This window comes from Zonotrichia albicollis, chromosome Z (genome assembly GCF_047830755.1).
Source record: "Zonotrichia albicollis isolate bZonAlb1 chromosome Z, bZonAlb1.hap1, whole genome shotgun sequence".
NCBI classification, from domain to species: domain Eukaryota; kingdom Metazoa; phylum Chordata; class Aves; order Passeriformes; family Passerellidae; genus Zonotrichia; species Zonotrichia albicollis.
The window spans coordinates 20,595,662-20,606,499 of NC_133860.1; the positions used below are offsets into that span (position 1 = coordinate 20,595,662).

The 10,838-nt window shown below is 49.7% G+C and overlaps 1 long non-coding RNA gene across 1 annotated transcript; it reads right to left on the reverse strand.

The window, feature by feature from the left end:
- Positions 1-6,668: 6,668 nt before the first annotated feature.
- On the reverse strand, positions 6,669-10,557 carry LOC141727202 (uncharacterized). Its single transcript, XR_012578248.1, has 3 exons — positions 8,902-10,557; positions 8,711-8,791; positions 6,669-7,634 (listed from the first exon to the last, which is right to left on the reverse strand). It is a non-coding gene; the product is annotated as an uncharacterized LOC141727202 (long non-coding RNA).
- Positions 10,558-10,838: the final 281 nt, after the last annotated feature.

The window sequence follows — 10,838 nt, forward strand, 5'->3', positions numbered from 1 at the left end:
GGGTCCCTCGCCGCTTCCTGGACCTTCTCCAGACTCAGTTTCATCTCTAAGTAGTCCACGGCTCTCCCAGGAAGAGTCCCAGTCCTGTCCTGATGCCTCTATGTCTTCCTGGGCTCTCCTGTAGAAACACATTTCCAAGGAGACTCCTCATAGATAGGAATTTGGAGCACAGTTAAACTGCACTGCAGCGATTCCCACAGAGCTGCCTGGGCACTGCAGCATGGTGCAAACACTTCATTGCCAATGGCAGCAATGAATAACTCACATGTCCCTCTTCCGCAGCTGATACATGACGATGCACCCAATTACTGCTGCAAGGAGCAGCACAGCCGAGACCGCAAGAGATGCTAGCAGGTACTTCTTGTTGAATTCCCACTGTCCAGCAGCTGACCCTGACAGGAGAAAAAGACAATGTGAGAGACAATGTTTGTACTCTGTACTAGGGATAATCCCGCAGTGTGCTTCACACGCCCGAGAATTATTTTGTTCAGAGAATTTTTCCTCTGGCTCTGGTGTCTCAGCATCGGGGACCAAGAGGTTCTCATGGGGAAGAGCCCAGTGTGTGCCAGGGAGCAGCACTGCCGCTGTCTTTTCCTCTGGGCTGCAGGGCAGGGCTGTGTGCTGGGCAGCTGCACTTCATCCGTGGAGAGCACTGCAGGGACACAGCAGAAATGCTGCTCTTCTTCCAAGACAGCATCGCCCAAGCACTCGCCGGAATATTCCTCAGGCTCAGCGGGTTTGCTGGTGTCCTGTATTGGTTGGCTTTCTTCATCTGAGCCTGGGACACTGTCATTTTCTTCTGTAGGGAGGGTCTCTGGCACAGTCTCAGAATCTGTCTCTGCACAAAACACATTGGACACTTTAACCAGAAGCCACTGCCCCTTACCACAAGCATGGTACCATGGCCTGGGAATTCTGGCAAGTGGCAGTGAGGAGCCCGCTCTGGCCAAAGACAAGAGGAATCCATAGGCGAGTTTTCTGCCATGCAACATGAAATGCAGACCCAAACCACCCAAGACTTAATCAACCAAATGACCCACAGAAAGAATGCCTTCTGGTTCATATTCATACTTGAGGTCCAGTTTCAACCCAGGTCTTGCAGTTAACAGAATGGGATATACCAACCAGATGGGGCTTCATCCAAGCCTGTCAGGAGCTCCTCTGCAACATCAGGGAATCCTTCAGGGAATCCCTCAGGAAATGTGTCATAATTCTTCCCTATGTTAGAGTTATAAAATAATGTTCACCTGTGGAGGTAAATTTCATACCACAGGGAAATACCACTGGGAAAAGGAGTGCTCATTCTTGTGTAAGCAGTAGAGACTGACTACTCACGCTTGAAGTACCAGCTTGGAATCATCACGGTATCTGCCTCTAGCTCAGGGTCTGAACGAGCGCTCTCTGTGTCCATAACTACAACGGAGCACGCACAAGAAGTTACCATCACGTTTACTCCTCTCATGGTCACACCTCAAGGCCCGGATGTGGAAGGTACTGACTGACAGGGCACACACAGGTGGTTCTGTATTCTCACAGCTGCAAAGGGGTCTGGCTGCCCTTGGGACACTGAGCTGGCAGCTCTCACATGAAGTGAAAAGCCATGGCGTGCCCACACGACTCCCTCCATCCCTGGAGCTAGGCCGGGATGCTGGATGATGAGTGCTGAGTGATGATAACACCAGAGCTGAGTGATGGAGATGTGGCGCAGATGTTCTGGGCCTGAGCTGCCCCTTCCTATCGCGGGCCTGGGGTATACGTACAAATCAAAAGGGGCCGGACTTCTGTGGAATGTGCCTTGAGCTGATTTATTTTCCAGCATCACTCTCATTACATGATTTTGAGAATGGGAAGATGCCATCAGTTCACATTCCAGGCAGCAGAAAAACAACCTAATGTTACAACTTACTTTATAATTTTTTGGACCAATCACACACAGCAAAAGCATATTGATAGTAGTTCTATCTAACCACTCTAAGCACATGTATCTTTGGTTGAAACAATGTCTGGTTTTTTGGAAAACAATAATTGCTTGTAAGCCTTAAAACACAAAGCACAGTGCCCCATTATTAAGCTTCAAACTTCCTAATACCTTGCTAGATAAACTTTTCTGTAGCTTAGAGAGTTATTCTAGGCAAGCGTTAATACAGAGACTATTGTTGTGTTTGTCCTTGCTTTTCTACTTTTTACATAATTTTTCTGCTGACCTATCTCATGGCAACTGTACAGCTCTAGTCGCAGTTCTGATGTCTCTGAGGCCTGCCTTTTGCAGCTTTCCCAAAATCCTCTGATATTGTGGATTCCCACAATTCTTCTTCTTGGTTCACTTAAAAAGGAACTTTTATAATGATGTTGTTTATTATTTGTGTTTCCTATGTTTATTATAATATTTCCGCTTATTACTTAAAGCATTTTTTTGCTTGCACTAAGCATTGCTGCATTACAACACAGCAGTTCAATGTTATGAAAATCTAGTCAGTTTAAAGGGCATAAATTATGCTTGGCAATAGTTACAAGTTATGTTTGAAAACGTATTGTCGGCTCTATGGTTTTAAATTAAAACTTTCTTCCATGTCTACACTTTCATTTAATATCTCCGTGAGATTTCGAGACCTCTCTGTGAATTCATTCCTTACTTCTTTTTCTTCTATGATAAAAAGTTCCTTGACGGTTTTCTCTATCATTTGTCGCACTCACAGAAGTCTCCAAGGTATTACTACTAATATAACTATTAAAACACTTAACACATAGAGACTTATCTTGCAACGTTCCTTCAGCTAAGGTACAAGTACATAGACTATTGTTCTGTTTCTCCTTGCTTTTCTACACCAAAAAATAATTTTTCTGCTGACCTATCTCATGGCTGATGCTTAGCTCTAATCACAGTTCTGCTGTCTCTGAGGCCAGCCTTTTGCAACTTTCCGAAAACCTCTGATTTTTGTAGATTCCCACCTCCTTCCCACCTCCTTGCTCTCTAAGAACTTCTGCCCATGCTGCACCCTAAAGCAGCTACAGCCTCTCATTCCTCCCCTGCTGTGTCTGCCCCACTGCCCACAGCGCGGTGGCCTCCTGGCTCAGCCAGCCCTAGTCCTGGCCCCGCTGCTGCCAGCCAGGGCTATGTGCTGGCCCCTGCCTGCCTACCTGCTGCCTGCCCAGCTGTTGGAGCACTCTGGGCATTCTGGGCTTGCAGGGCCAGGAGAAAGAGGAGCAGGAGGCAGTGCCTCAGGGCCATGATCCCCCCTGCTCGCAACACTCTGCTGCTGCTGCTGCTGCTGCTGCTGCTGCTGCTGCAGTATTGCCAAGAGTGAGCACTGAACAACAAAGTGGAGCTTTGGAAGCTCACATCAAAGAGAGCTCTGTGACCTCATGACATAGTGATGTCTCTGAACTCCCCAATGTATGCCCACATTGCCTGTGAATTCCTGGACCTCCCCTCTACTGAATTTCCTTATTTTGCATAAGAATATAGGGAGCAAAACGGAGAAAGGTTGATGTATTCTGGGAGGCAGCACTGTGCAGGGGAATGCAGAGGCACTCATGTCGTATTCCTCAGACATCCCCATCTGAAGCCCTGTATGCAGGCTGCTGTAAAAAGCCCAGATGCAAATGTCTTTCTTTGGTAGTAATTATATCTGACAGCCTTCTGGCAAGAAACCTGCTTTTCCATTTCTTCTGCTACAGTTTCATCACCTTTGATGGCAGCAGCACTGCTTCCATTCTCTACTCTCAAGCAAACATGGGTGTGCAGTGCCCACGCTTCTCCCAAGTGAGCCTGGTTGATTCCCTTGCCACTTCCAATCCCACTTCAAGCTCACTAAAGGAGCCCCACTAAATCCTGAGCCAAGATCCTTTTTCCCTTTGAGGCAGATGTAGCCCATGTGCCAGCATCAGGCCTGGTGTCCTCTAGAGTAACTCACGGTCAAAGCCCCACCACACTCCTGCTGGGAACACCAGGGTGCCAGGGGTTCACCTCTAGAACCTTCCTGTGTCTGGGTCACTGCAAGTGGCACAAGTAAATACCACATGCACCCCAGATCCCCAAGCTATCATCCAGAGGCCCTGAGCTCCCTTCTTCTTGTCCCTGGACACCATGAGGTACTGCCATGGGACACACACAAATGTGCCGGCTGCTGCAGATTGCAGCTAACACGGGTGGCCTTTTAGCCAAACAGCTCTTGTGGGAAGGAAATATTCAGGACTTCTGTGTGCCAGGCACGCTATGTTCAGAATCTCTTGGAAAGCCTTAAAACAGCGCCGTTGGTATCATTGCCCCTGAAGCACCAGTTAAGGCCCAGTTGTTTAGAGCTGCAAGCACAGAGGCACTGCCAGATTACCTCCCCTGGGGTGTCTCTCCAAGGCTCATAAGCAGTCTCCAGCCGACAAGCTGCAGAAACTCGGCCAATGCCGTGCTCTGGAATCAAGCAGAGATCGCTGCTCACCTTGAAGGCTGCAGCACACAATGAGCAGAGGGCCGTAGCAGGCTGCAGGGTGTCTTGGTCACATCTCCTAGCCAGAAGCCAGGCAGGCTGCCCAGCTGGCCCCCCATTCCTGCCCGAGGGGAGGCACCGATGAACACTGCCCTTCTTTGTTCCTAACTGGCCATACACGCAGTCTCTCCCTTAGCGCACTCCGCAGCATTGTGCTGCTCGGCGGCTCGTCAGCAGCTGTGGGAGCCGAGTCCCCAGAGCAGCTGTGGTGCTGCTGAAGCCGCCTGCGGCGTGTGGCACGGCACGGAGGCAGCGCTGCCCGCAGCCCGCGGCCTCCTTGGCCCGCGCTGCCGCCATTTCGCAGAGGGGCCGTGAGGAGCGGGCACGGGGCTGTGCCGGCCCCGCTCCCCGGGCCGCAGCTCCAGCTGCTCCCGCTGGCTCGGAGCGGCCCCGCTCCGGCCCGAGGGCCGAGGCGCCTGTCCCGGGCCCGACCGGCCGCTGTCGTGCCGCTGCATGAGAGCTCCCCGCCGTGTACCGGCTGCACAGAACGGCTGCCGGCGCAGTTCGCCTGGGAGCCTGAGCCGAGCGTGGCACAGGGGGCGGAGCCGAGAAATAGACACGGAACGGAGAGACAACTAGAGCAGGGAACGGGAACAGGGCTGGGGCAGGATGGAGATTCTTGAAGAAGCTTTGGAGGGACAGGAAGACAGAGACGGAGTAGGAGGGAAAAGGGATACAGAGAAAAAACAAGGGACTGGCATCTGGACAGAGTAACACACGAGGAGAAACCCAGGGGCATTCTTTTTGTTGCAGCCCATTGAACCCAGAGGGGTTTTCCTGCTGCAGTGGCATGTCAGCTCCCTCGAAGCAGCTGAGGCATTTGAGAAATAGCACTGCAGAGCATGACCATGCATATATACGTCCCACAGCTCTCAGTTCACATGTGCATCTGCAGGACTGCAAGTGTGCATGTCCATACGAGAAGAGTTTGTGAGGCTTGGTTCAAGGGTTGAGGCACAGCTCTCTTCTGAAAAGAGCCTTGGGCAGCCCTCTCAGGAGGCGGGTGTCTCAGAGGCTGCTGAGAGGCCCATGAGAGCCAGCCCAGAGGTGGAGCTGGAGCTGCTGTGGAGAGGAGAGGGACAAGGGTGAGGAGCTCTGTGGTTCCTCGTCACCACTCCAAAGGGAATAGCAGTGTCTTGGGACAGTCCTTACCGCCTGAGGCAGAAGTAGAAGAAACCCTCCAAAACCCCACAGGGTGCAGAGTTGCCTTCAAGCATCTCTCTGGCAATTGCTGCTGGCAATATCCTCCCCACACACTGCAGGCAACAGTCAGCCTCAGAGAGCTGGGCTGCGTTTCTTGGACAGCAGCTTTGCTGCACTCTCACCTCCAGCTTTGGCTGTAGATGGCCGAGCTGGAGCAGCCACGGGGAAAGGCCTGCAGGGCCACAGTGAATCTGAGCCGTGAGCCCAGGACAGCAGTTCCCTGGCGTGTTGGTTTCTTGCAGTTCCTCGCTTTCTGCATCTGAGACGGGCACTCGGTCAATTCTTTCCTTCTGGAAAGCCTCCTTGTTTACAATCCTACATTCCAGTCTTAACCTCCCTGAACCAAAAGTTAAGTCCCAAAACAGCAATTAAGGAGCCACACACCACCTGCAACTGCCACCCTCGCTCAAGCAAAACACCACAGCACACTTCCTGTGTTTTGTTCCACCTTTGGCGTTCTTCCCATAGCGAGTGGGAAAAGACTGTCATTTTTATTATAATTGCTGTCTCTGTTATCAAAATACGTTTTAGTAATGTTCATGACTAAGATAACATTCCTTCCCCTCAGTATCTTGCAAAGCCTGGTTCCGGCTTTTTGGTCCTTCATCCTCTTTGAGCTCATTGGGGAGGGGACTGCCACATCTCCCATGACCTAAGTCACCATCTCAGGTCTCCTTGATGTGCTGAACACAGGACAGCCATCCTTCCCACAACATCTTCCCTCTCTGCCCAGACCTTCCTGATTCGGGGCAACATCCCACATGAGCTCCTAGAGAAGGTTTTGCATGTCACTCCTCACCAGCATGTCCTTATTCTGGTGCAGGAAAGCCTTGTGAATGGGCGCTGCTGGGAAAGCAGGCTGAGGCTGGCACAAACAGGACCTGCACTGCAGTGGTAGTTTCTCATAGTTCCTGTCCCACCCCCAGCCCTGCTCCAATCTCCCTGCATTCTACCCCAACAGAAACAGCCACAACACGCAAGAATTTACTGCTTTTGGAAACAGATTTATTTTTCAAAGTCACAGAAACCATCATCATCCACTGATACAAAATATCACTACCATCATCACTAAAAGTATTACTATCGCTATCACTAAAATAAGCACGGTCCTCTTATACTAAGTATCGTTATCACAATCACAGTCACTAAAAGAATCACTATCACTATCTATCACTATCACTATCTATCACTGTCACTATCACTATCATTAAAAGCATCCCTATTACTATAACTATCTATCAGTATCACTGAAAGGATCACTCTATCACTACCACTACCACTATGCCTATCACTACCACTACCACTATCACTAATCTTCATCTTCAAACATAAAATATTCCTGCTGGTACTGGTGGCAGGCGCACCACGAGGCTGTGGGCAGAGGAGACTCCAGGGAAACCCAGTGGTCCCGTGAAGTAGCCCCCTCAGCCAGAGCACAGCTGGGACACGTGGTCTGAGGTGACGGGTCTGCTTGCATGGTCTTGTACAGCTGGGCCAGCTCTGCTGCAAAGATCTCAGGAAACAGGCGGCAGCTGTCCCTGAACCCGTTAGCTTGGGGTCCCTCGCCGCTTCCTGGACCTTCTCCAGACTCAGTTTCATCTCTAAGCAGGCCACGGCTCTCCCAGGAAGAGTCCCAGTCCTGTCCTGATGCCTCTATGTCTTCCTGGGCTCTCCTGTAGAAACAGATTTCCAAGGAGACTCCTCATAGATAGGAATTTGGAGCACAGTAAAACCGCACTGCAGCGATTTCCACAGAACTGCCTGGGCACTGCAGCATGGTGCAAACACTTCATTGCCAATGGCAGCAATGAATAACTCACATGTCCCTCTTCCGCAGCTGATACATGACGATGCACCCAATTACTGCTGCAAGGAGCAGCACAGCCGAGACCGCAAGAGATGCTAGCAGGTACTTCTTGCTGGATTCCCACTGTCCAGCAGCTGACCCTGACAGGAGAAAAGACAATGTGAGAGACAATGTTTGCACTCTGCACTAGGCATAATTCCACAGTCTGCTTCACATGCCTGAGGATTATTTTGTTCAGAGAATTTTTCCTCTGGCTCTGGTGTCTCAGCATCAGGGACCAAGAGGTTCTCATGGGGAAGAGCCCAGTGTGTGCCAGGGAGCAGCACTGCCCCCGTCTTTTCCTCTGGGCTGTAGGGCAGGGCTGTGTGCTGGGCAGCTGCAATTCATCCATGGAGAGCACTGCAGGGATACAGCAGAAATGCTGCTCTTCTTCCAAGACAGCATAGCCCAAGCACTCGCCGGAATATTCCTCAGGCTCAGCAAGAGAGCTGGTGTCCCGTATTACTTCTCTTTCTTCGTGTGAGCTTGGCACACTGTTACTTTCTTCCATAGGGAGTATACTTTCTATACTCTCTACACAAAACACATTGGACACTTTAACCAGAAGCCACTGCCCCTTACCACAAGCATGGTACCATGGCCTGGGAATTCTGGCAAGTGGCAGTGAGGAGCCTGCTGTGCCCAAAGACAAGAGGAATCCATAGCCAAGTTTTCTGCCATGCAACATGAAATGCAGACCCAAACCACCCAAAACTTAATCAACCAAATGACCCAGAGAAAGAATGCCTTCTGGTTCATACTCATACTTGAGGTCCAGCTTCAACCCATCCCTGAGCCTGAGGATGGGCAGGGGCAGCCAAGACTGCGTGGGATATCATTTCTGCCTCCGTGCTGTGCTGAGTGTTAGGTGAAAACAAATTCAGCAGAGGCCTTTTGCCAGCCTCTGGCTGCCAATGTCTGCACACAGCAGCTCTGGCCAATAATGGTACATCTGTATCAGCAGCTGGAGATGCCCCTGGCAATCATCTGGAAGCACAGCTGTGAGAAGATGCTGTGCTGGACCTTTTCTATGGCTCACTCCAGGAGGTGTGAAATGGGGTGTCCCTGCAGCAAGATTGACTGAGCGCTTCTGGCTATGCAGGATTTAGAACATGCCCAGAGGAAAGTAATTCTCTGCATCCCAGGTCTCAGGGTTAACAGAATGGGATATACCAACCAGATGGGGCTTCTTCCAAGGCTGTCAGGAGCTCCTCTGCAACATCAGGGAATCCTTCAGGAACTGTGTCATAATTCTTCCCTAGTTTGATTTATGAAAGAAAGTTACGCTTATGCAGGTGAATTTCTCATGAGTACGACAGGGAAAAGGAGTGCTCATTCTTGTGAAGGCAGTAGAGACTGACTACTCACGCTTGAGGTTCCAGCTTGGAATCATCACGGTATCTGCCTCTAGCTCAGGGTCTGAAAGAGCACTCTCTGTGTCCATAACTACAACGAAGCACACACAAGAAGTTAGCATCACGTTTACTCCTCTCATGGTCACACCTCAAGGCCTGGATGTGGAAGGTACTGACTGACAGGGCACACACACAGGTGGTTCTGTATTCTCACAGCTGCACAGGGGTCTGGCAGCTGAGCTGGCAGCTCTCACATGAAGTGAAAAGCCATGGCGTGCCCACACGACCCCCTCCAGCCCCGGAGCCAGGCCTGGAGGCTGGATAATGAGTGCTGAGTGATGATAACACCAGAGCTGAGTGATGGAGATGTGGCGCAGATGTTCTGGGCCTGAACTGCCCCTTCCTATCGCGGGCCTGGGGTATACGTACAAATCAAAAGGGGCCGGACTTCTGTGGAACGTGCCTTGAGCTGATTTATTTTCCAGCATCACTCTCATTACATGGTTTTGAGAATGGGAAGATGCCATCAGTTCACATTCCAGGCAGCAGACAAAGAACCTAGTGTTACAACTTACTTTATAACTTTTTGGACCAATCACGCACAGCAAAAGCATATTGACAGTTGTTCTATCTTAGCACTATAAGCACATGTACCTTTGGTTGAAACAATGTCTGCTTTTTTCAAATACAATAACTGCTTGTAAGCCTTAAAACACAAAGCACAGGGCCCCATTATTAACCTTCAAACTTCCTAATACCTTGCTAGATAAACTTTTCTGTAGTTTAGGGAGTTATTCTAGACAAGCCTTAATACACAGACCATTGTTCTATTTGTCCTTGCTTTTCTACTTTTTAAATAATTTTTCTGCTGACCTATCTCATGGCAACTGCACAGCTCTAATCCCAGTTCTGCTGTCTCTGAGGCCTGCCTTTTGCAGCTTTCCCAAAATCCTCTGATATTGTGGATTCCCATAATTCTCCTTCTTGGTTCACTTAAAAAGGAACTTTTATAATCGTAATAGTTATGATTTGTGTTTCGTATCTTTATTATAATATTTCTGCTTATTACTTACTTAAAGCATTTTTTTGCTTGCACTAAGCATTGCTACAACACAGCAATTTAATGTTGTGAAAATCTAGTCAGTTTAAAAGGCATAAATTATGCTTGACAATAGTTACAAGTTACGTTTGAAAAAGTATTGTCGGCTTTATGGTTTTAATTTAAAACTTTCTTCCATGTCTATACTTTCATTTAATATCTCTGTGAGATTTCGAGAACTCTCTGTGAATCCATTTCTTACATTTTTTTTTTCTTCTATGATAAAAAAGTTCCTTGATAGCTTTGTCTATCATTTGTCGCACACACGGAAGTGTTCAAGGTATTACTGCTATTGTAACTATTAAAACACTTAACACATAGAGACTTATCTTGCAACGTTCCTTTAGCTAAGGTACAAATACACCGACTATTGTTGTGTTTCTCCTTGCTTTTCTACACTAAAAATAATTTTTCTGCTGACCTATCTCATGGCTGCTGCTTAGCTCTAATCACAGTTCTGCTGTCTCTGAGGCCAGCCTTTTGCAACTTTCCCGAAACCCTCTGATTTTTGTAGATTCCCACACCTTCCCACCTCCGGGCTCTTTAGGAACCTCTGCCCATGCTGCACCCTAAAGCAGCTGCAGCCCCTCACTCCTCCCCTGCTGTGTCTGCCCCACTGCCCACAGCGTGGTGGCCTCCTGGCTCAGCCAGCCCTAGTCCTGGCCCCGCTGCTGCCAGCCAGGGCTATGTGCTGACCCCTGCCTGCCTACCTGCTGCCTGCCCAGCTGTTGGAGCACTCTGGGCATTCTGGGCTTGCAGGGCCAGGAGAAAGAGGAGCAGGAGGCAGTGCCTCAGGGCCATGATCCCCCCTGCTCGCAACACTCTGCTGCTGCTGCTGCGGCTGCTGCTGC